Source organism: Molothrus aeneus, chromosome 32 (assembly GCF_037042795.1).
Source record: "Molothrus aeneus isolate 106 chromosome 32, BPBGC_Maene_1.0, whole genome shotgun sequence".
In the NCBI taxonomy this organism is placed as follows: Eukaryota; Metazoa; Chordata; class Aves; order Passeriformes; family Icteridae; genus Molothrus; species Molothrus aeneus.
Window position 1 is genome coordinate 959660 of NC_089677.1, and position 25410 is coordinate 985069.

At 43.2% G+C, this 25410-nt stretch overlaps 1 long non-coding RNA gene and 1 other non-coding gene across 2 annotated transcripts; both read right to left on the reverse strand.

Moving 5' to 3' along the window:
• Positions 1-1379: 1379 nt before the first annotated feature.
• LOC136568438 (uncharacterized) lies at positions 1380-25313 on the reverse strand. Its single transcript, XR_010785213.1, has 2 exons — positions 24620-25313; positions 1380-2046 (listed from the first exon to the last, which is right to left on the reverse strand). It is a non-coding gene; the product is annotated as an uncharacterized lncRNA (long non-coding RNA).
• LOC136568457 (small nucleolar RNA SNORD66) lies at positions 21527-21601 on the reverse strand. The gene has a single exon (XR_010785218.1). It is a non-coding gene; the product is annotated as a small nucleolar RNA SNORD66 (small nucleolar RNA).
• Positions 25314-25410: the final 97 nt, after the last annotated feature.

Sequence of the window (25410 nt, forward strand, 5' to 3'; positions counted from 1 at the left end):
GGTGTAGGTAGGTCAGAGAAGCCACCTGTCCCCATCACCACTGTCACCACTCACAATCCTCAGGCTTCTCCCAGGAGGTCCTATTGCCCGTTCCCTGTGTTAAATAGCCCACAGCTTGAGTTGGTTCAGCCTTTGTTCTATTTAAATTGGACATTTTGCAATTTGTATGATGTAAAATCCTGAACAGAGGCTTGGCATACAGCATTAAACAGACAAGGACCAGAAATGTCCTTCTCTCTTTGCTTTGTAAACAGTTGTATTTGATGGAGTCTTACTTGCAGCAAGGACATGTTCCCAACACACTGAAAATGACAGAAAATTTCCCACTGACTTCACTAAACCTTTGAGACCCAAAGGAATATTGCAGTAATAAAAAACCAGCATTGTACAATGGTCTCAAGTTTCTACTGGCACTGAATGTCTTTTCCAAAGAAAAAGCCAAAAAAAGCTGAATCTCCCCAAAGCAGGAGAGGCACTGAATGGTTTCATGCCCTTGCTCTGAGGGACTTTAATGTCCATGAATGCTCAGAGCACTCAGAATTTTGATAAGTTGACTCTAAGATCAAAGCCTGTTTCCAGACTCAGAAATCTCCTCATTAAAGCCTCAGTCCTGCATCCATTTGTGCATCTGTTCACGTCAGTCAAGACTATGCCTCAGCACAGAACTGAGCACCTCACTGGATCTATCCAGCAAAAGAAAATCAGGGGAGTTGCAAGGAATGGGAAGATCCACATGACAAGGATGAAGTTCTCTAGTTAAAGGCCTAAGGCTTCCATCAGCCCACAGATCTCCCAGGTCATGGTACTCTTTTCCTGAGTAGAGAGGGTTAAAAAAAAACCCAAACAAATTCCTTTAAAAAGTTTGTGATTCACAGAAACAAGTTGCATTTAAATGCAGGTAAACTCTGAGGCGTTCAGTGAGCAAAACCAGAAGATCTCCACTAATGTCAAGGAAATGAGGCTTGTTCATGCCAGCTGGGAATCTGCCTAAAGGACTCTCACAAGGCAGGGCCAGGTCCTACAGCATCCAGTTCCAAGAGCTGCACAGGGAAGTACTGGTGAAATGGGTGACACTCCACTGATTCATGTAATATCAGTTCTAAATTTAGCCATGGATGAGAACTGAAATAAAGAAGATAAACCTTTATGGAGCAGGAAAATCTACCTTTCAAGTCCAAAAAGACTTATGAAGAATTATTCCTGAGCTGAGCTTACCACTTGCTGGTAATTTTTCACCGTCTCAAATCCCACATCAGAAGATTTTCAGGCTGTGACAGACACATATAGACATAGAAATAGATATAAATATAGATTAGCACATTTAAAATTATCAGTCATTATTATTCAGAAACTGTTATCACTGTCACGCACACGGGGCATGGTTCTGAAGAATGCGGACATTATTTTATTGAGTTAGAGAGATGGGAAACAGGCATAAAGAATTCAGGTAATGAACATATTTGAAATAGCAATATAAACATAAACAGAAAAATGTTCAAGTCAAAGTCACATGAAAAATTAGACTAATCTTCAGATGCATTCTAGACTTGTATGTACAGCATTTTTATGGTAAAAGTAGAAATACAAACTCCAGAGATGCAGCACATCTCAAGAATACAAAATAAATAAAGATGAGCGCCAATAAAAGAAAGAGAACAAACACTTGAATCTTCTTCCAGAATTATGAGAAAGTTTGATATGTAAGAAGCAGGGGATAAGATGCCCAATCTATGACAAGAACTCAATTTATTTCCAAACAAAAGCTCAAATGATAAAGTCTTGTGCCTAGGAGTGAGTCCTAAAGCATTTAAACTTTTCTCACTCCTGTTGTGAAGCTGAAGTATTCTTCTATGAGAGAAACTTTGGAGCAGACCAGTGTTTCAGCAATCCCAGTGAAGGAATCCAATTCTGGGGATGATGGGGACATCACAGTTATTTATCCAGAAGGAAGTTTTTCAGCAGCTTCTAACCCAAGATGACTTGAGAACAAGGAATAGGCTGGTTTGGTTTCAGACTCTGCAGCAGTGTCTTCCTAATGGTCAGTGTCTGCAGGAGGAAGGCAATCAGGACAGTGTCATGCAAAAAGCTGCATTGATTAAGGAGGAAAAACCATTAGGCTCTACACTGGACACAAAATTATGGCTTAGAACAAAGTGGAAGGTGTCCTTTCCCATGGTGGGGGGTTGGAACTAGAGGATCTTTAAGGTCCTTTCCCACCCAGGCCATTCCATGATTCTCCGATTCTCTGAAAGATTCACCATTATTTCACTTCCCTTTCAAGAGTGTTACAATTAATTGAGTGACACTGAGCACCATCAACAGTTTTCCTGCTGGAAGTTTCTCCCTCATCAATTTGTTTGCATAACCAAATATCCTAGAGACAAAAAAAAACCAGCCCTGTTTCCACTCCCACAATCCTTGCAAATTAGATTTTTATGGTAGATTTTTCCTCTCCAGAAAAATAGGTCAGTTCCCCTGCAGTAATGCACACAGTCTGAGGCCCATGTTTCTGCTTGGAATGAGCACACATGGAATGCAAGTGCCCCTTGAAGCTGGGCATCTGCACATGCCACCCTCTCCTTTAACTGGTCAAGTAACTATTTGCAGATTTCCCCTGCCTTCAGAGCTGAAGCAAGGCCTAAATACTTAAGCCTTTTTCTACTTCCAATCTCCCTCCCTGAAAATATGGACCATAAATATCCTCTCCCAGGAGATTAGTCCTGGAACCTTATTGGGCTTAAAGTTACATTTGAACAATGTCCTAATAAAAACAAATAGTAAATAAAGTGTGTTCCAAGGACATCAAATCATGATTACAATGACTTCCATTTTTGTAGAACTTCCAAAATAAATCTTTCTTTCTTTATGCCTTGGAAAATAAAAAAGACTTGGTATGCGGGAATAAGTTAAATAGATGGAAATATAAAGTAAAAAATAACAGGAGATTGCTTAAGAAGAATATTTAAGAAAAGTTATTCCCAAGCAGCTTCCCAGGCAGCTTCTGTAAGACAAAATAGAAAAGAAAGAAGTAGAAACAAAGGGATTTTTCAGCTCAGTGGGATGAAAGAAGTTGGTTTCAATGGGGTCTGAAAGGGAGCAAGGACAACTGTGGCCATAACTGCACACCTGAACCACATGATTTTACACATACACACATCCCCCTTAAATCCATCATAATTGAACAGTGACTTCTTTCAGCGTGTGTGCAAACACTTCACTTCATAAAGCATCCCTGAAAGGGCAAAGAGGAGAGAGAGCCCTACAAATATTGGTCATTCACCCTGTGGGTCCTGCAGCATGGGGACCACACAGCCACATCCCTGCCTGTCTCAGAAGGCTGTTCCCCAGTTTTGGTAAAGTTTTACAGTCTTGAAAGTGAACTTAAGCCCAAAGGTGACATACATGAAAAAAAAAGAAACAACAACAACAAAAAAAAAAGCAGCAAAACTAAATCCTTTGGAAAGGTTTTGAAGTGAATCTGTGTGAAATGAAATAAACAGTTCTCCCCACTCTGAAATACCAAAGGCAGTTTCTGTCAGAAGAGCTCCCCACATGTTAATCTGCAGTGAAGCCTCAGTGCCAGAGTTGGCACCCTTTGAAGTTAAAGGAAAAGCTCCTCCTGTCTTTATGGTGCCCAGATTCCTTGCTGGATTGAAAAATATCAGAGGTTTCCTAGGCTCCCAAGAGCTCTCTGAAGATCACTGTCCAGTGATTAGAGGAAATGTCAAGGGGACTGGGTTAGAAATCTCACAGTGGCTGAGCTGGAAATGCTCCCTAGAAGGGATCCTGATTTGGTTGTGAATGATCTCGGAACTAGGCTTATCAAATCTGATGGCAGATTTGAGTAGAAAAAGAGAGATTCACATCTCAAAATAAAATATTTGGTGCTTTCTTTTTTTAATTTTATTTTACCAATTCTACTTTTCTTCCTTTTTTCCCCCTACTGATTTATGTTAGCTAGAATCAAACTTGAGTATTATGTGGGTTTTTCATGGTATTTTCATACTCTTCTCCTTTCTTTTCTCCTTTTGAAGGAAGAAGGAGAGGAAAAAAAAAGGTTGGAAAATGAAATGGACTTCAGTAATTTAAATTTTGAATAAATAATTTTTTTCAGGTGATGTCAAACTAACTGAAATTGACATTTAATTAACTGAAATTTACATTTCCATGTAAACATGAAAAATATGAATGTAGCGTTTTGACGCTCTTTGATTACGTATTTTCTACAGCAGGAAAGGAATGTCGTGATTAAGAATTTTCAGCCAACTTGAGGCACGAGTATTAGGAGTCCCTGCAATCTGGCATCCTGAGCCATAATCTTTCTGAGTAGCACAGAGGGATCTGTTTTGAGCAGCAGAGCATCTACACTACAGCGGAGTGCTGCCTGTAATACAAGCGAGGATAACACAGGGCAGGAGATTAATATTCTGCATCACACTGGGCTCTGTTATTTTTATCCTGCTGTTTCCTTCACTCACCATCTCATGACTCACACCCTCCCCACACTGGAATTTCTGCCTCAATCTCGTGGCTCACTGGTGTCTTAGGGAAGCCGTGGAGAGCTGTCTGGAGAACATCATTACTGCCTGAGCTCCAGGTCACTCTGGAGAACACAGAGAGGCAGCAGAATTTACTGGTTTATCACACACCTCCTCTGGCTGTTGCAAACTGTCTTCAGCACTTGTAAGGGTTGCAGTTCTTCCTTGTTTTTACAGCCTTAGTGACATGTCTGGATGCAAGTCCCAGTTCCAGACATTCTCATGGATAGCTGGCACTGCACTAGCCTTTAGTAAAAGTTCAGGACTCAACCTGTGAGGGGGGAAAGGGCTCTTGAGAGACAGGTGAATGTAATTCAAGATGAGTAAAAGAGCTGCTCCTTACATGTTTCTTGGTTATCACCTCAGGGATATGGTCCTCGATGCCACACTAGCAGGGTTGATGCTTCCTGAGGCAAAACCACAATTCCCTGATGTGGGATGGGAAGGCCAGGTCACAGGAGGAACTGGATGTTGAAATCCTTACTAGTTGCACATACAGCTATGGTGATCCCAAATGCAGAATATCAAAACCCCAGTGCAGTCTCCTGCTGTAGAATCCTGCACTCTCATTTCCCAGGGGATTCAGTTCCCCAGGTGCCTGGACTCTGGCTTCTCTTTAAATCCAGAAGTAACACGGAGTTTGCCAGTTAGGAACCTAAATTCTACCTCCTCCCAGAAATGAGGCTGATCAGAGAAAGCATAATTATTTTTTCTTACCTCCTCATGGAGTGATGACAGCCCCTGCTCAAGAATCCAAATTCCCTCCTTTCCCTCTATCTGAACTTCCATCTCTATCTTCCTGAGGGCATTTCCAAACCAGTTGGAAGCCAACAGCACAGAAGGTTCGCTCTTTATGTGAACAAGCAAATATTCTCTAGGCTAGAGGGAGTACTTCAAGCAGCAATTGGACACCATATCATTCTTCAAAAAAAAAAATTCATACTAGAAAATAACAGACAAATCTCACTCTAAATGTTTCTTCCTCTTTTGCCCTGCCACTTTCAAAAAATGAGCTTTATTGAAAGGTGCCAAAGAAGCCTTGTCCACAGAATATTTACAAAAAAAAAGGCATTTATCTGGGGAAAGGGGAATAAAATCCTAACTCAGCTGTGGAAATTCTACTCAGTAGCAAGATTCCCTTCACACAGGTACTGAAGCAATGGGCTCTCCAGTACCTTTGAGTGTATCTAGCCAAAGTAATGCCCTTTTTTGCTGAGAAGGTAGGTAGGTATCAGCCTGGTTCTAGAGTCAGTTTAGCAGAAGGATCATTTGTGATCCATAGTGTTATTCCAGCTTTCCCAGGAAAAGGTAGCAAAGGATGTCAAAGAGCCCTTTCTCACAAGCTTTTAGATCCCCTGGCCTCCTGCTTTTTCTTTTTGCTCCCATCTGGCTCTCCAGGTAACACTGGAAAACATAAAGCATGTTTTATTTCTGTGGATGTTTTGTTCTCCAGATTTGTCCTGGGGCAAACTTCCTACCCCCTCACATCAACTCAAGTCCTTCTCGTGGACTGTTGATGATGACTCAGAACAGTCAATGAGCCTTTTGTTGGTGACACAGCCTCATCCGGCAGAGACTTTGTTGCTCAGAACCCAAACACCAGCTCAAGTCACCCATCACATGCCCTGCCCTCTCCTCTTGTCCCTCCCCAGCATAACTGGCTGCCCGGAGGGGGACAGATGAGCATGATGGAGCAGGAAGGCTGACAGCTTGCACACCCACACCACATCCAAATGCCAGGTCTCCCCAGAATCCAAAGGGCAGAAGCTTCCCTCAGTCCACCCTCAGTCTAGAAATGTGACCGCAACACAACAGTCATGCCCTTCCTCTCAGACAATTCTTCCAGCTGGAGGATGATCAATGTGAGAGCCCCAGGAGAGGCTGAGGAGGATGTGATTACTGACCTGAAATGAAGCCTGTGCACACTGCAGGAGAAGCTTCCACTAAAATCTCTTCCACTGGAACACTGGAATCAGCACCTCAGGACAACAAATGCTGCTGCAGTTTGAAAGATGATTACCAAAAAAAAAAAAAGCTAAAGGGAATTGGAGCAGCCAGAGAAAATCTTGTTAATGCAGCAGTATCCTGCTGTGAGCTTTCTGTTTAACAGAGAGGCTCCTTGGTACTAAAGTTTTTGCTGTCAAACACCTGTCAGCAGTCCTTTAAAGTAAGGTTTGTCCTGAGCTGCAACCTCCTGTCTTGAACCTGTCTTTGTCTGCAGCTGTTCTAAGCAGACTCTATGAATCCAGAGAAACCCTTTCCATATCTTACTTCTCAGCTCTGTCTTATCACCTGAGGTGCACAGAAGGTCAGGAAAGGACGTAAAAATATCTCAAAGAGGATGTCAAGAGGACGGTGCCAGGCTCTCTTCAGTGGTGCTCAATGACAGGACAGGGAGCAATGGCCATAAACTAAACACAAGTTCCAACTCAGCAGAAGGAAGAATTTCTTTCCACTGAGGGTGGCAGAGCACTGGAACAGCTGCCCAGGAAGGGCCTGGAGTTCCCCCTCTGGAGACATTCCCAACCTGCCTGGATGTGTTCCTATGTCGCCTGCTCTGGGTGACCCTGCCTGGGCAGGGGGGTTGGACTGGATGAGCTCCAGACGTCCCTTCCAGCCCTAAGGATTCTGTGAAAGACATCACTCAGAACAGTCGGGAAATGACTTGCAAAGAGCAGCTTTTCATTCACGTGGAGCTGGTCTCTGCACTTCCTCCCAGTCTTTTCCAAACACAAGGAAAAGAATATGCAGGGACACTTTTGTCAAATGGAATAGAGCAAAGCAAGGGACTTTCTCCATTAACTGTTTTTTTCTGGAGGGTGTTAGGTGCTTGGAAGATACATTTTTCATGGAAACATTTCTGATTCAATCCTGAGTTCTCTGGCAGAGGTTTCCTCAATCATATGGGAGATGAACTCTTTGCCACCTCTCACAGATGGTAACCTGCACTTCCTACAAGCTAGAGCAGGGGGGTTCATTTTAAACAAGATTTTTAATATTTCAGGAAAAAAAAAACCAACAAACTAGTGTGATTTCCTTCTAATGATTCAGAAGAAGGGTTCTGCAATCCAGAGGGTAAACTAACTACTAAAATGCATATAATCACTATGATTTCCAGAGAGCAATGATCAAAATTGCCTCACATCTATACACTGCATTCCTGGAACTCAATCTTCATGGCAAATGAATGCCTACCATTGGATAAAAATGTCATCTGGCACTGAAAACAACAAAGAAGGATGGTAGTTCCTCGCTCAGAGCATCACTGAAAAGCACTTAAAATTATTGATGTAAGATTAAAGCCTTAAAAATAAAACCACATCATTAGAGAGCAGGAATTTTGCCTTGAACACAACGTGTCACCAGTTTCAAGACAAGTATAGTTCTATATTTAGAACAAGAATCAATGGGAAAGGAATCTGAAAAACCAAAATATCACTACTCGATATTTTGTCATAAGAAACATGTGAGATGTTTCTCCATCTCACAAAGAGTTTCTGTCCTAAGAGGAAAGGTTCACAGTTTGCTTTTTCAAGAAACTACAAATTTTGTACTTTCTAGTATTAACTGATTTATGCAAATTTTATACTTATCCTGTCCATAAATTAATGAGTTGCCAATCTTGCTGTATTTTAAGTCAGATCAGCACCAGATGGAGAGCAGAATTGCTTAATAAGGGGTTTTATCAAAAGAGTAATTAAGCAAATATACATCTGAAATCCAGTGTCAATACTGACAAGTCTAACAAACTTTCCTAAGGAACTACCTGATTCTGTGGTGGCTGGATTTAGTTTTAAGTTCTTGGCAGAGATCAGTATCCTACACTTGAACTATGCTATCCAAAATGTCTAAACTGAGCCCTGAGCTCAGTTCTGACCCCTGTGAAAAAGAAAAAATAAGAGACCACCAACCAAGTGTTTTCTACTGTGTCAGGACTGGGACTTACTGGTTTTGAGTAAGATATTGGCAAATACCTAAAGTGCACCCTTTGGCTGCCATGGCAAGGCCTAGATTAACTCTTTCACCTCCAGCTTAATTAGACCAGCCTTGGTATGTTCAGCAGTATCAGAGCAATGTTTCTGTGGCATTGTCTTTCCTCTGTTCCTACTCCCACACAGGCTGTGTGAGCACAGACTTTTGCTCTGTGAACTAGGAATGTAGACCAGGAGCACCTTGCCATCAGAAAAACACAGGCTTTATTGAAACAACAGCAACTCCCCTCATGAAATGCAGCATCGGGTCGGGTTTGCCTATGACAAAGGCAAATTTAGGCTGGCACAAGGCAGTGTTGAGTCTGACAGTGTGTGACTTCCACAGGTGCTGCTAGAGCTTGTGGGAGGTGTTGCTGTGACTCATGGAGGCTAGCAGAACTAACAGGGCAGCATGGTGAGACAGCCTTGTTAATGACTCTGGTGGCTGTAGGAAGAACCAGGCCATTCACAAACTGAAAAGGGACAAAAGATTTTTCAGGAAAGTGCATGGGAGCAGCCACAGCTTCTATGGGCAACTGTGCCAGGGCCTCACCATCCTCACAGGCAACAATTTCTTCCTAACAGCCAATCTAAACCTGCTCTCTGTCAGTGTGAAGCCATTTTCCCTTGTTCTGACACTACATATGTAAAAAATTTCTCTCCATCTTTGTCCCTTCATGTACTGGAACAGATTTGTTCCTGTGAAGCCTGCAACTGCTTCAAGAAAGGCTGAATGTCCCCTCTCTGTGACACACCTGGTGTAATCATGGTAGAAGACCAGGCAAGTCCCCCTGGTGCTTGTGTTCCACTGAATATTTTAATTTTCTTTGGAAAGATAGAAATGAGACAAAGTAGTCTACCAATGATCAATTCATTTACAGTAGTTAGGATAAAAGGAATGTTGAGATTCTTCAGAGAAAGAGGAAAAAGCTGGGTGAACATGCAGCAAAACGGCCAGTTGAATTTGCAGCTGCATAACCTGTTAGAAAAAATCCTCACATATATCACAGAGATCTAAATTTTTGTCTGAGTTCTGAACAAACACATTCTGGGTATTTATAGTGATGCTGGTTAAAAAGAAGCCAGCCCAGATTTAAATCTGAATCAGGCTAAAACTTAACCAACAGTGAATATTCAAGAGACCTGGCTGCCACCACTTAGAATTTAGAGTCAGTGCTCTAAATTCCACCTATGAGAGACCACCAGTAAAGAGTTTCACTACCTGCAAAGTGAAGGCTTGAGTTCACTACACAGGGTGCAGTCACAGCTGTAATGGTGACAGGATGCATGAGAAAAAGAGAGTGAAAGTGAAAATATCATCTTTACAGTAATCTGTGGATCAGCCCATTTTAGGATCCAGCTTTAGGTGCTGGAGCTTAAAGCTGGCTAAGAAGCCTTACAGGAGATGTGTGAATGATCCACAGCAGAAAATTTAAAAGCAGGTAAAGGAATTACTTTCTAACAAAAGATGTAATTAGGCTACGGAACTTAGTGACAGAGGTAATCAGAGAAGCCAAAAACTGAACTGGATTCCAAAGGGCCAGGACACTGAAGGAAATATGCAGATTATAAATTACAAAAAATAAAAACATGGAATAGATTGCTATTCCAGATATCTTTTCAAATAGTAAGCACTAATCTGGCATGCCGTGAATCTACAGAAGGTCTTTACGCGTCAGTTCAGCACTTGCAACCCTTTCCTTAAGGAAAGTACAAAAGTGCCATTTGCCTAGATTGTTTCCACCTTCTCCAGCTCCATTTTTCCCAGTTTAAGCATTATGGACTGGCAGTGATACCCAGCCTTATATAAGAGACCACAGAAACAGATTGATTCATAATTTAGGCTCCAAGCTGACAGTGGGGAATAACTGCCTCATCCTGATCCTTTTCAAAAGTGATTTTTGCCACCAGTTCAAAAAACAGGGCTCAGACAAACCCTTGCTCCATCCAACCAGCAGTGGGAAAGTTTACCAAAATCAGTACCAGTGCTATTTCATCCTCTCTCTGTCTGCTGAAGCCAGTTGCAAAACATCCATTCAATTCTACAGCAGATTAGGTCTTCAGAGTCGAAACACAATTTGAATCAAGTAAGGGTGGAGTGGGCATCTCTCTGGCCCAAATTCCAGTCACAGAATCACAGAATGGTTTGGGTTGGTAAAGATCATCCAGTTCCAACCCCCTGCCATGGGCAGGGACTCCTTCCACTAGCCCAGGTTGCTCCAAACCCCACCCAGCCTGTCCTTGAACACTTCCAGGGATGGGGCAGCCACAGTTTCTTCTCTGGGAAATTTGTGCCAGGGCCTCACCATCTTCACAGGGAACAATTTTTTCCCGATATCCAATCTAAACCTGCTCTCTGCCAGTGTGAACCCATTGTCCCTTGTCCTGTCAGTCCAGGCCCTTGTCAAGAGTCTCTCTCCATCTTTCCTGTGGGCTTCCTTCAGGTCCTGGAAGGCCACAGTGAGGTCACCCCAAAGCCTTCTCTTCTCCAGGCTGAACAACCCCAATTTTCTCAGCCTTTTTGTATGGATGTTAATCATCCCCCTACTGGATTGATCCCAGGGGTTAGTGCTCTGCAGTTAAGAATGGGAAAGGTTTTTTCATCCCTTCAAGGATTAAGTTATTCTTCATTCAATGCCTATGAAATTTGGCAACAGCTATGAAACAAGTGGTGTTGAGCAGCACAGGTCACTCTCAGTGCCACCTGTACTTCACCATGGGTGATACCAATGGCCCTCAACACTCACAGCTGATAAAAGGAATGCAGCTCATCAAAAAAATGTTGCTCAGCACCTTGTTGAAGTGTTCCCTTGTGCGGACAACAAATCATGGAGATGGCATGTCTGTTTGCAATGACTTCAGTGTCCTCCCTGACTTCTGAGATGACATTTAAAAATGGGGACTGTCTACCAAGGAAAAAGCCATGTTTGCCCTGGTTAGTCCCTGCACAGCAATTCTTCTTTAAAATAATAGAGATTAAATTTGTTTTGGTATTCCAAAGTGGACTAAGTTACACATAAATCAGGCCTACCCTTATTCCACATGTGATTATCCACAAAGGTGTGTGCAACATTTTGAGTCATTGTAATTAACAACTATATTTTTCTGATTCCCATTCAGATCATGCTTCCCAAGTGTTCCCATCTAGGTGAAGCCTTATGAATTTAGAAAAAAAAAACCTCTCCAATCTCCGGTCATTCTCTAGAGAAGAAAAATTGCTGCAAATTCTTGCCTGTACAATCTGAAGAGCCACAGTAATGTCCCTTTTACATTCACTGCAATTTCCACAAACAAATGTAGCAGGAGCAAAATAGGTCAAAATTCTGCAACAGGAACTACAAGATGATTTTCAGAACATACATGTGTTGTGGCAAAGCCCCAGATACACTTCTGTTCCCAAATTTGATTTATCATGTAGTTATAACAAAAGGTAAGGCTCAGTTATGGTGGATTTTGCCTTTTCTTTTTTCTATTTTCTTTTTTTTTCCATTTCCTTTTTTTTTTCTTTTTATTTTTTTTTCCTTTTCTGGAAGATATGCTTTTGTAAGACATTTCTTGCTTTTAGCCTGTGTTCTTATAGCATTATTTTGAAAAGCCACTGGGCAGATGGTCCCCAAATGTGAGTTAATCACTTGTAGGTAGCTTTTGGGGAAGCTTTTTGAAATCCCTTCATGCAAAATGATTTCACAAACTGCCTGCATGCCATTCTTTAGCTATTTGAACCGACTATTTCAAAATGGTCAAGATAAAAATGGAAGATTACATTCTATTTGTTTTGCAGCAGGTGGCTACACTTATTTCACCATGGTGAAAGAACATAAAGGGAAAATAAAGCACATACATGGCTTTCACTGAACATTTTTCTAGATGTGTAAGCCATGACAGACTTCAAGGTGAGGATGTTTGGGCCTCTGCCTCTCTTCTGCAGCAGTTCCCACCTTTCAAAATCAGGTTGGTTTTTGAGAGAGGCTGAATGTTCAACACAGGCTGAGTGTTCAACAGTCATGACTCAGACTGCACAGCATTGTAAGAATAATGTAAAAATCGGATTTCAAACAGGATGCTCTTCTTCTTCCCCACTGATTTGGTACAGAAACCGTGTGCTTTGCATAACATAAAGTCAGAAGTGTTGATTTTTTCTGGTCTAGTGAGCATTTCATCACTGGTTTTGAACAGATTTCACCAGAAATCCATCACTGACAAAATTCTGCAGCCTTTCTTAACAATGGCAGCAAATCAAATGCCTTCTGATCCTCACCCAGATTTGCCTGTGTGTGAACCAATCAAGGATGACTGCCCCTCTCTCCAGGGTGATTCATAGCTTTAAAAAATAGAACAAAAAATAGACTATTTTCAGTTGGAAAGGCCCAACTATCTGAGCACTCCTCTCCCAGTGTATATTGCCCAGCATTCCCCTGTTCCAGGCACAGAATCCAGCATTTGTTATTGTTAAATTTCACCCCATGGCTCACAGACCAAATTTCCAACCTCTCAAAGCCTCCTGGCCCTGTAGAAAGTCAATAGCACCTTCCAGTTTGGTGCCACCAGCAAATTTCTCATGGTGTGTTCAAATGCTGCATCCAGGTCACTGATAAATAACTGAACAGGACTGGCCCTAGACTTGAGCCCTCAAGAAACAAGGCCCAAGGTATAAAAAGCCATCAGCTCAGAGCCCCAAACTGATACTTAAAGCAATTGGTGTTTTTCCCTCAAGCACAGCAAACCCTCACACCTTAAGGGACCAGGAAGTGACACTTCCTTCAGGGGCCAAAGTTTTGAGGACAAAGGACAGCTCTGAGATGCACTTTCCTTTCAGAAGTCACACATTGCTCATAGATATGCACCTATATTTTCTTTTTAAAACACCCATCTGCTTCACTGCTCACAGAGAGAAAATACATGAGGGCTACGAGCCACGTTTTATATGACATCACTGGAAGGGTCTAATCCAGAAACTCCATGATGGCCACAGCCTAAAAATGTAAACAAAGATCCATTCTTATGAACTCTTCCCTGGAAAAGCCTCCCCTCTCTTCCTCCTGCCCCTTCAAGCTTACCACTGCAGTGCAGCAGAAAAGGATACGAGCTTTAAGCACAAGGTTTTCTTTCCTCAACATTTAAAGGATGGAGGGAAGGAAGGAGGGAGGAAGGAAGTGTCGGAAGGAAATGTTGGAACGAAGTGTCGGAAGGAAGGAAGGAAGGAAGGAAGGAAGGAAGGAAGGAAGGAAGGAAGGAAGGAAGGAAGGAAGGAAGGAAGGAAGGAAGGAAGGAAGGAAGGAAGGAAGGAAGGAAGGAAGGAAGGAAGGAAGGAAGGAAGGAAGGAAGGAAGGAAGGAAGGAAGGAAGGAAGGAAGGAAGGAAGGAAGGAAGGAAGGAAGGAAGGAAGGAAGGAAGGAAGGAAGGAAGGAAGGAAGGAAGGAAGGAAGGAACTCTTCCTCAAGATACAAGGCACCGTTTGCCTTATTTCTCAGCACAACTCTGCTTCTTGCTGTTACCCTGTAAATCCCATCTAATTGGCATTTGTAGCACTTCAGAGAAGTCTGTGAACATACCATGGTCTCTCCTGTGTTGAGAGAGCAACAGTTTAGGACAGGTCATGCCACAGCTTTTTCCTAAGAGAAGCAGTTTTAATTCCAGTCTTTCTTTCCCCAAGCAGCCAGCTACCTTTTCAAAAGCTGTAAAAAGAAGAAGCCTTAGCTTCTTCAAGGCCAGTGTCCTTTTGTCAAAGCTGGTTGCAAGTGGCTAACAAGTCCAAAAGCTACTGAACAAAAGAGTGACTAAAAACCCACCAAACCCTTCTCCACACCAAACCCAGCTCAGTCCACTGCTGTCTGCAGAGCTGATATAAACTTATTTCTGCAGTGTTCCGCAGAGCCAACTGTATGTGAAAATAGCTGTACCCAAATTTGCTGCTAAGGCCACCACTAAGCCACGGTGTCCTTGTGTGGGGAACTGTCCCCAGCACAAGCCAAGCCTGGGAGCCCTACTGGGGCCAGAACATGTACTCCATGGCACATACTGGCATCACCAGCAACCCTGCTGAAGGGTGCTTTCAACTCTTGCATCCAGGTGGTTGATAAATATGTTGAAGACGACTGTTCAATAAGGAGCACCAGGCACAGCCCCATCCACTCAGCCTGGAGCATGGAAATCAGCAGGGAGATGATGATGAGGCAGAGCCTGCTGAGCCTGCAGAAGAGAGAAAGGGATGTGTGCTGGGATGACTTTATGATGCTCATATTCCCATTTGTCTGTTTAGCCCAGAAATGAGTTTTGCACCTTTTAGACTGATTCTGAGAGCAAAGGGGGAAGAGAAGAAGTGCATAGTTTGTTTTCAGGAACTGCACTTGCTCCCCTGCATCCTTCTCCTGGACTGTGCAGCACGGACAGACAGCAGGACAGAGCTCTCCTTTGCTTTTAGTTAGTGTTTAGCTAGCTGAGGCAGAGAAGTTCCCTGGACTGTTCTTGGGAACTGTTCTTGGAACTGTTTAAACCTGCTCTGGACTGAAAACCCAGAAGAGCACTGGCAGCTCGCACCTGTGGCCCATGGGGCCAGGCTGAGCCATGGCATTTCCAGCACCGGAGGGACTGATAAGAGACTGAGTGAGCTGAGCTACAGCCCACCAAAGGGGACTGTCTGAGTTTGTCATGTCTTCAGATTGGCAAGATGTTTTATTTTTTAATATTGTACAGGTTTTTTTGTGCTGGTGAATGCTTTGCCTGTTAAAAAAACAGAGTTCTTCCACTTTTCTCCAAGGAAATATTTTCCTGAACTGTCTGGACAAGTGGCTGCTTGAATTTGCTTTCTAGAAGAACCCCCTTGGACGTTTCCTCGCAAATTTGCCCTAAACCAGGACAGGATGGGAGAAGGATGGTGTGCACAAAAGCATCCTGCCACTGTCCTTGGGATGGCTGATGTGCCCACCAAGCTGGAGGAGAGCTGTGCTGGCTCTCTGGAGCACCCAGCCAGGGCTACCTCAGCACATTCTGATCCTGCCAGGCAGCAGGGCAGGCTCAGCACAGAGCTGCTCCCTGAGCACTGGCCTCAGCGGAGAGCAGCAGCTCCAGGCTCCCACCGAGACCCAGAGCCAGCAGCTCAGTGGGGGCTGCCTGCAGCCCTGGCTGGAGATGGAGCCGTCTGTCTGCAGCGAGCTGATGCTGCGCCCTCAGTGCCCGCCCTGCACTGCCCTAGCCCCTGTGCCACCCCCTGCTAGCTCAGTGTGAGCCTGCCACCTGCCAACAAGGCATTTGCTCTGATGAGGCAGCAAACACCAGCCCTCCACAAAGCCTATAAAAATTGCTGACATTCGCAGCACCACGAATCAGCTGCACTCATCCTCCAAATTCCACCAGCTCACCAGGAATTAGAAAGCTGCAGGTTTGGCTCACAGCAAGCCAGCTCAGCTCTAAGCTGTCCTGTCCCAGTCATGTCAGTACCAAACTAGAAGGAACAGCCACAGGTCAAGCAGATTTGTTTGCACCACTTCACAGCTCAACCTTGGAAAATCCATTTTTTGCCAGGAACTTCTCTGGTCATTGTACCTCCCTCTGGGAAAGATGCTAACTGGCTGTTTGTCATCTGATCAGAAAGGGGAATTGAATATTGCCTGGCTGAGTCACAGCCTGCTGAAATTAATTTCTGCCCTCTCTTTAAATTGAGAAGGCATGTCTGGCACACACCTGAGCAAGACACTTTATGAGCAAGGCTTCTTTTCAGTACAGGTACCTGGCTCATGGTTCCTCTCCAACAGAGACTAAGACTTCACAAAATCAGCCATTGGCAGCACTCCCAGGATATTTTTCCATTCGCACATATTTCTAAAAATGTCAACTCCAGTCTAACCATTCTCATCTGGGGAGTCTGACATCAGATGTACATTAGCCCAGGAAAAAAATTACCCAAAATGCAAGCCCCTTCTAAAAAGGAAAACAAATTCTAAATATGTTATACTGGCTCCTCCTCTGGGCTCTCTGCAAATGAGAGGAGGAAATTTTACAGTGTGATTTTACAGCCATGATGATTCAATTAGAAAATCAGACAAGGGAATGGGGATGGATTTTACAGGGATGAGAAGTGGATGATATGTGATATTCCTGTTCAGGCCTGACTTCCTGTTTATTTGGGTTTGCTACCCAACATCAGACAAAAAAAGTCTCAGGCAGGACCTTAAGAGCCACGTGCAGTCCTGGAATGAAATCCAGACTGCTAAGCAACACTGCATCTGGCTGTGGGAGAGCTTCCCTAGGGAGAAAGCATTTTGGCTTGAGCATTTTGTTCCAGTCATCAGTCTCTGATTATTTTCTCTTCCAAATTTGGACCCTTCACACCCCTCCCCAGCATCACCTGCCTTGCCTGAGGGACGAATGTAGCCAGGACATCATGCTGCAATTTGGCCACACTGAGGCCAGGCAAGAAGTGATATTGTTTCCACACTGTGCCCACAGCACGGTGGAATGCCGTCAGCATTCCCTCACTGCTAAGAGAGATCTCTGTTTAATTTGGGCTGTCAGGAGTCAAGGAAAACAAAGGATGTGACTGCAGAGCTCAAGTCTATCTGAGCAGGATTCCTGGAATGGAATCCAGTTGCCTTCAGTAGGACTAATCTGCAGCTACAGAGTGAACAGAGTGCAGGGTGTGCTTCTGAGATATTTCAAATAAAAGTTTTGATGAATGCTGCAAAAATGGCTTTGCAACTGCTGTACTTCTGGGAAATAATTAGAAAGCCCTCCTCTCTTTACTGGCTCTGATGATGATTGCATCTGCTCGCCTCCAGGATGTGCTTGGCATCCGAATTACACTTTTGCTTTCTTGCAAATCTTCATGTTTTCTACATACACATTTTCACCATGTGTCCTGTCTCTAAATATTAACACATAAATACAATAAACAGAGTTTTCAGCCTTACTTGATGAAACAGACCTCAAGGAGTGATTCCCTGGCACAAAAAGTTCCATCACTTTTTCTAGGTGGTGTACCTCAGCATTCTAACCTCCACATTCTGTTGGTCTTTTCTATATCACACCCACACTAAACCATGTGCCCACATATCCGCTGAAGGAAAAATCCCATCAATAAGTTCACTTGTCCTTAGTGGTCCCTTCAGAGTGATTTACTTCTCAACATCTTCTTAGGGTGGTTGACAGCACTGACATCTTAAACTATTGTAGTTAGAGCTGTCAAGACCCAAGAATACAGGAAAGATTTTAAATGGAAGTTTATTTCTACTTTAGCAGAAGGAATTAGGAACTTTGCTTTTTCTTCTCCCTCTGACTGAATTAGACTCATGTTTCATTCTCTGGGGACCACTGGCATGTAGGCTCACCTTGAAGCCACAGAAGAATTCTAATGCTGGCCCACTTTCTGCCTGTGCTGAGTGGTCCTTGGTTTCTTCAGCACTAGAATGCAGAGTGTCCCCACCCTTTTTTGTTTGTTTGTTTGTTTGTTTTTTAATTTCCAGTAATTTTGTGATGCACCCTGCTGGACAGCAAGACCAGGGGATATGCATGGCCACCAGGGCCTCAACTGGAATGCTAAGCAGAGTTAGAAGATGCAGTGACTGAAAAACAAGATGCAGCCTACACTAGGGCCAGGCAAACAGGAAAATCCGCCAAAAACCAAAGCAACAGTATCCCATTCCCACTGTCAGATCCACTTGTGCTCCTCTGTGTGTGTCTGGAATAGTGTGGTGATTTTTAGTTAAAGTTGCATATAGACGAGTGCAGGTGGAAGCAGAATTAGAGAGAAAAGATTTTGGCAGGAATAGCTGTTCTCAGTGAATAGAGACTGATTATTGTTTAAGAATGTGCCAATAGGGGGAAATGTGTAAAGCTTTTAAGTTACCCCAAAAATTACCTGAGGGCAAGAGGCATCAAAGCAGGGCTGTATTTACACCTGCCACCTCCAGAGTTTGAGGGAATGTTCCCAAGCAATTAATCACAATCAACTACACTTCAAGGCTCCTGGCCATGCTGGTAAGTCTGTACCCAAGCACTCTCTTGGGTAGTGCTTGGGTACAGACTTATACTTCCTAGGCACGATGTGGGCATGAGCAGAGGTCAGGAAGGGAGCCCAGCAGGCTGAGTGCCGAACACCTTGTTTCAGAGTGAGCCTCTGGCAGCAGGAGCTCAGCCTGTCTCCTGCCAGCTGGCCTCAGTGCCAGGGAATGGTCCTGGGCACATTTCGTTTTCTAATATAGATGTAGTCAGGATGTCTATGAGAATTTGTATCTCCCCCTCAGTGGAATATCCAGCTTCCTTTTTAAGAACAGAGCTACTCCGTTTTCCACTAGCAAGAAGCAGTGCAAATGCTATTTTGAAATACCCAGCGTTTCCAAGCTTTCCAGAGAGACTTCTCTCTCGTGCTTCAGAATTCTGCACTTCTCAGACTCTGCTCCATTGTATGGATGTATCACTGAGATGGAGATACTCTGGGAGACAAGTGGGAATCTGACCCAAATTTTGTTGGTCACTGGAATTTACTCTGCCAGGCCTGCAGGAAGATGCCAGTGCCTGCCTTAGATCCACACTTCAGCACATTCTCCTGAAGGCAGGTACCTGTATCCTTTCAATGAACTGGGCAGACTTTTAAAACATGATCCTGAGAGATACTGTGCAGGTATTTTGCCCAGTGGCTGAAATCTCTCCCCCAGAAACAACTGTGGGAGCCAGTCAAATGTTTGCATAGCTCAGCTGTGGATTCCTGCTATTCCTTTTGCTTCCTCTGTGGCTAAAGGAACGCTCTCTCCTTCAGAGCACAGAGGCTAAGCTTAAACTAGAGGGCATTCCTTCCCAGAACAAGCTTTGTCACCCTCCAGACTCCCTGCTTCTTTGCACCATTCCCTTGCATAATAAAACACCATATATTTTCACAATAGCCCCCTTGTGCAGCACTGCCTTGAAAATTACTGTTTTCTGAACTGAGAAACTCATGCAATTTGCTCTGCAAATTCCTGTTAAATGAATCGCATTCAATCACACCCCATTAGATTTTCAAATAATTTTAAACAAGACAGAAAAAAGAATTATAAGTTTATGTTGCTTAAATAATTCAAATAATTTTTCACCTTTCCAATCACAGGCATTTCTACCTATACTTAAGCAGGGAGGAGGAAGAGGAAGAATTTTTAAATGTGTTGAACTTGCTTGAGAGCATTAAGTATGGTATAATGTAACCAATCTCTACTGACTGAAGAGAGCAAAGCAAGCCCTGGTATGGATTTTGTGATATTTTGTAGGGGGATTACTGTGTGCTAGGACACCATCACTGGAGTGAAATCATGCAAAGGAAGAAATTTTACCTGCTTCTTGTACATATTACACCCTCAGACCAATGTAGTCCATTTAAATCCCATCTTTTCCTCCAGCATCTTCATGGAAACATCAACCCTGACATGAGTATTTATTATGCAGCTGTACTGTCATGAGAAGAGCTGCAAGGTTCCATTGCATTCCTCACCCACAGGAGTGAGGAAACCACCATTCCTGGCCAGGGTTGGACATGAGATTTAAGAGAAGAGACCTTATATTTCAACATTTATGTCCAAACTGCCTTTATCAGAAGATGGGAGAAGGTCAGTCAACCACTGTCTTGAGAGGGAAATTATTACCTGTTTTCATCCAAGGTGATTCTCCAGCAACATTCTTTCCAATGTCAATTTTAAGACAGTCACAGCTGTTTTCCAGAATATTGCAAATTACAATCTCCATGGCACACCAAAATTGAAGCACAGAAATAAGATATATCTTTCTTTTTTCTCTTCTTTCTGTCAATCAAGTGTTAAAACTGATTTATTTGGAAATATCCCCCTAATGACTGTGAATTATTTATAGAGAAGACAACTTGCAGTTGACTTTGGTAAATTTTAAATTCTATCTGGAAAATTATTAATTCTGCGGTAACCATAAAGACTGTGCGCTAGGAAGCCTAAGCTTTAATGAAAACACTTTGTTGCCTTCTATTAGATCAGGTAATTTCTGGGGCATCCACAGCTCCTCTGGGCAACCTGTGCCAGGGCCTCACCACCCTCATAGGGAAAAAATTCTGCCTAATATCCAATTTAAACCTACTTTCTGTCTGTCTAAAGCCTTCTTTTTCTTTAAATAAGTTGATATTTCTCTTCAAAACTTCTAATTCCAATTAATTCCTTATCAGCTTTATTTTTTTCCTATTCCAATTACATAAAAGTTTTTATTTCACATTATCTCAATGGCTACTATAACCACATTTTTCACAATATTTCATCATACAAATATTAGGTATGTTCTGGTCAATGGGCCCACAGAGTTACTGGAGAAATTCGGTATAATGAGCTGACACACTGATGTCAGGTGGCATGACCGAGGTCCACTGTAGGGTGCCAGCACCCTGAAGTCCCAAATTTAGGTCAGAGAAACAGAACTTTAACAATCTGATCAGAAGAACTAGGGACCAGTTAATGCATACAGAAAGAAAGTAAAAAAAAAAAAAAAAAAGCAAAAAACAACCAAAACAAGCAAACTTCAAACAAAGCAACCAAAAACCAAACATTACAGAACCTGTGAAAAGACTAAATGGCACAATCTAAAAAAATATTTAGTAGTGCCGCATATAGCAAAAGTCATGGCGGAATAATTTTGGAACAATGATTTTAATTGGTCATAGGTTAGATTATTATAAAGACCTTTTCTATTTCATTTTTTGGACATTTGTAGCTGTGGAGTGAGGCTGCTAGTCATTTAGTGACATGGCTAAAGCTGAACCAAAGGCAGGCAGATGCTGTTAGAGCTTCATCTCCCTGTTTCCCTGCTGCCCCTCTGTCCTGCAGGGGAATCAGCCTCATTATTTCTGAGCCTTCCCCCACACCCTGCCTGCCACACAACATTCCGATCCCGATCCCACCGCCAAGTGGCAAGGCCAAAGTCTTGATGAGGTGCTTAAAGCCCTCCTTCTGTCATTCCCTAAATATGGCAGCAACCACCCTAAGGCCCCTGCCAAATTCCACTCCTGTTCATGGCATCTTGCTAAATGGCTGGATCAGATGTCATCAAGGCATCTCGTCCCTCACCACAGCTCAGTGGCACTGTCACATGCCACTAAATGCTCTCCTCATTTGACCTCAGCACCAGCTTCTCTAACACTGACCAGGAAGAAGAATTTCTTCACAGGTTGTCAGGCATTGGAATGAGCTGCCCAGGGAGGTGGTGGAGTCACCATACTCAAAGGCATTCAAGAAGCAACTGGACATGGCACTCAGTGCTCTGGTTCAGTTGACAAAGTGGTGATCTGACACAGGTCGGACTTACTGACCTTTGAGGTCTTTTCCAACCTCAGTGATTCTGGGATAGGTTTCAGAAGAGCCAGACTTTTTGTGCACGCAAGTGTCTCCCTCTGAGAGTGCTCTGACATGTGCTTTGCTCCTTAACAGGAGGTGAAGGGCAATGCCTGGCGAATGTCTCAGTACCACCTCCACCAGACCAGCAGTGTCTGCAGCTGGAGAGGCCAGGGAACAGCCAGCAGGAGTGCCATGCTCTCCTTACAGAGCCCAAATGAAAAGAGCACACAAAAGAGGGATTTGTTTGTGCTGCTCAGAGCAGCATAAAGTCCCCTCTGTGTGCAGTGACCCCACCAGATGGATCATGGTGCACAGCTGCTGGCATCCAGTCCTTGCCTGCAGAGCCACCCAGAGTCATGCAAGAGACCACAGGGGGAATCTCTCTTCCCTGAGATCCACATTTTAGACCTCTCAGTCCAGCGAAACCCACTCCTATTTGTGCCTCTCTGAGCCCCGTCCCCCTTTGAAAGGCTTGGACTTCCCCTCCCCATCCTTTTCTTTACCCTGCACCACAGAGCGTGGTACAATTGTTCATAGAGCGCTGGGAGATGAATGGTGTTATATAACTGCTTGGTACTATTTTATCGTTTCTTAGGATGATGGAAAAGTAAAAGGGAAATGTGGACTCCCCTTGGGGTCAGGCTAAGCAAATTAAACTTACATTACTGGTGACCCAAATGAACATTCACTTCAGCTCTCCCAAGAATGCATTTTAGTGCACAGTGTCCCACATGAGAGGACAAGCCATTAATAACTACAGCATGTGTGGGGTGAGGGAGCTTTTCTTTTGCAGCTCCTAGCCAAAAGAGTTTACAAAACAGTGTTGGTTTGTTGTTTGGCTGGGTTTGTTTGGGGTTTTGATGTCTGCCATGATCTGCTATTCATTAAGTTCTGACATCTTGATGCCTTTGATATGGCAAAGAGGTCTGATTCAGCCTGCTGTTCATTGCAGGTCAGTTAACATAAATTAATAGTGGTTAGGTTGTATTTCCTTCTTGTGATGGGCCTGGAAGAGAAAACTCTCTTCCTGTCTCACATTTCCAGGAGCCTTCTTGGAGGGATTCATTTCTCTCTTATACTCTTCTGCAGCACAAATCTGCATCAGCAGATTAGGTGACTGTAACATGTACCCACATATTTACCCCAAAATCCAAGGGCAATCCATGGCTTCAAGGTTTCAGTCCTGTTTATAACTTATCTTTAAATAACCATCAGAGAATCAAAGAATACCTGGATCTAGAAGGGACCCACAAGGAACATCCAAGTCCAACTCAGGATCTCAAACCTCAAAATCATAAAAATCAGTGAATCTAAAACACCTGCTGAAAATTGTGTTGGTTTAAGCATGTGTCTGTGCTAAATGCTCTGTTGAACTGGGTTCAGACCATGTTCCTGGTCACATTACTCAGTGCTTGGCAGCAGTACCTGTGATTAGAAAGCAAATCCTTTACTGCCCTATAAGCCAATAGAAATCATGTATTTATTTGTAAAGGTGTCAATACCAAATTTGCCTGAACTGTGCTTAACATGTTAGAAACCCAAGCCAAGCAAATTTTTTTAACCATACTTTGAGAATGATTTCTTTTCTTTCTATTGGAAAGTTCTGTTGTTTTGTTATGGAAAAACACAGCATATTCAAACAGAAGGCTGAATTTAATTTCCTATCAGATGAGTGAGCTCAGGCAGCCACAGGAAGAGAAGGCAGCACTTGAACTTGAGTTCACTTACTTCCATGAGGAGAGAACCAGTTCAGTGAAAGCAACAAAAAGACACAAGGTGGGAAGAAAAGTAAAAAAGGAGGGGGAAAACCAGGCCTTCCCTTTGTGTCACCAAGATCAGCTTGACCCATGCCCCATAGCCCTGATCTATTTCACCTTTATCAGCTTGCTGCACTTTGGAGATGTAATCTAGAACCGTAAAATCCTTACGCAGGATTCCAAACAAGTGGCTGTGTGGACACAATGCCCCTCCTCCGAGGAGCCAACAGCCCAATCCAACATAACACACAGTTGGAAGACCAAATTCTGGTGGTCAGGCAGGTAAGGGTAGTAGTTTCAGAAAGACCACCTCAAAACTTTATCCCGAAAGACTCACTGCGGTTGTTTGGTGCTTATTCAGGCCAGTCAGATGGATGTGATCACTGAGAGCAAAGCAAAGCACTTGAGCAGTCTGAGCAAAAAGCCTTACTCTAAGTCCATCAGTGACCTAGGTCTCAGCACGTGCAGCAGAGTTACACCACTTTGTTTCATCTGAGATTCAGCCTCACCAAAGAGCTGATTCTTCATTTCCCTTTGGTGCAACAGCTCCCACCAAGGCAAACTGGAGATCTCCCCAAGTCTGTAGTGCAGCTGCACTGGATGCTTTTCCTGTTAGTCTTGTTTTAGACAGCTCCTCAGCACATTACAGCCTCATTCCACATCTAGCTAAACAAGCAAACCAACTAAGAAACCGACATCTAAAATTCTAAAATTAATGTGAAAGATGCTGTTCTCTGTTATGAGATTCAAATTCCTTCCCCTCAGCCCTGGGTTTTGGGCTGAGCATTCTGTTAATGAAACGTATGACTTGCTTGACAGTTATTTTACTGACTAGGAGAGAAAAAAACATCATGCATTTGGGCATTATCATTAAAGTGCAAGGTCAGGGACAGGAAAGCAGCATTTGTGTCTGGGGGAGAGAATGTCAGAGTGCTGCCCTGCAAAGCTGATCCCAATTTATCTCAGGACATAGATGAGGTACTTGAATAAATTATAATCCCAACTGAGCACTTATTTATATTAGAAAATTTTTTAGAAACAAACCTTGAGCGATGTTGACAATCAAGCCTTCTCTTCTCTGCTACTCTTGCCGTGCCACAGGATGTGGGAAAGGCATGGACCATCCTTCAGCAATACAACAGAAGTTGGAGGGGGAAACAGAGATGTCCTTTGCAAGAGAAATTTTAAGAAAACTCTTTGAGCTAAAGAGCAACTTTTTGTCGGTCTTCAAAGTTAGCTGTGATCCTGATGAAGGCAAGGTGTCACTCATCTCTCAACACCTCAACTGTAAAATCCACAGCACTGAGAAGGTTTTGTTTGGAAATACAAGAAACCAGGGGTGTGTTTTGATGAAAAGATGGTGCTTTTCATCCGTGTCCAAGAGAAAAGCCACACGACGGTTGTTGAAGCAGCACAGCACGCCACGTTCAACTCCTGAAGTGCCATCCACTCCCAGTCTTAGAGAACTAAAACCAGAGAACTGTGTACACAAATGGTGTGTGCATACATAAAGGTGACTGATACACATGCTCAAGCAATCTGGAGTGTACAATGAAAACAGTTCTGCAGATATTACACTCAGTATTCTACTTTCTCATTGTGTCTATCCACTCCCTCATGTTTTTGATCTGTTGTGCACTTGAAAATCTGTTCAGATCACTTTAGATTTGTTGTGCACTAGATTTAAACCAGTAACAGCAGAAGAGTGTATTTTTTTTCCTTTAGGTCTCAACAATATAACAAAGATAAAAAACTGTAAAACCACAAAAAAAAAAAAAAACCCAGAAAAAGAAAAGTTGCACATACTTTTTTGAGTGAGGCCAGTAAGCACATGA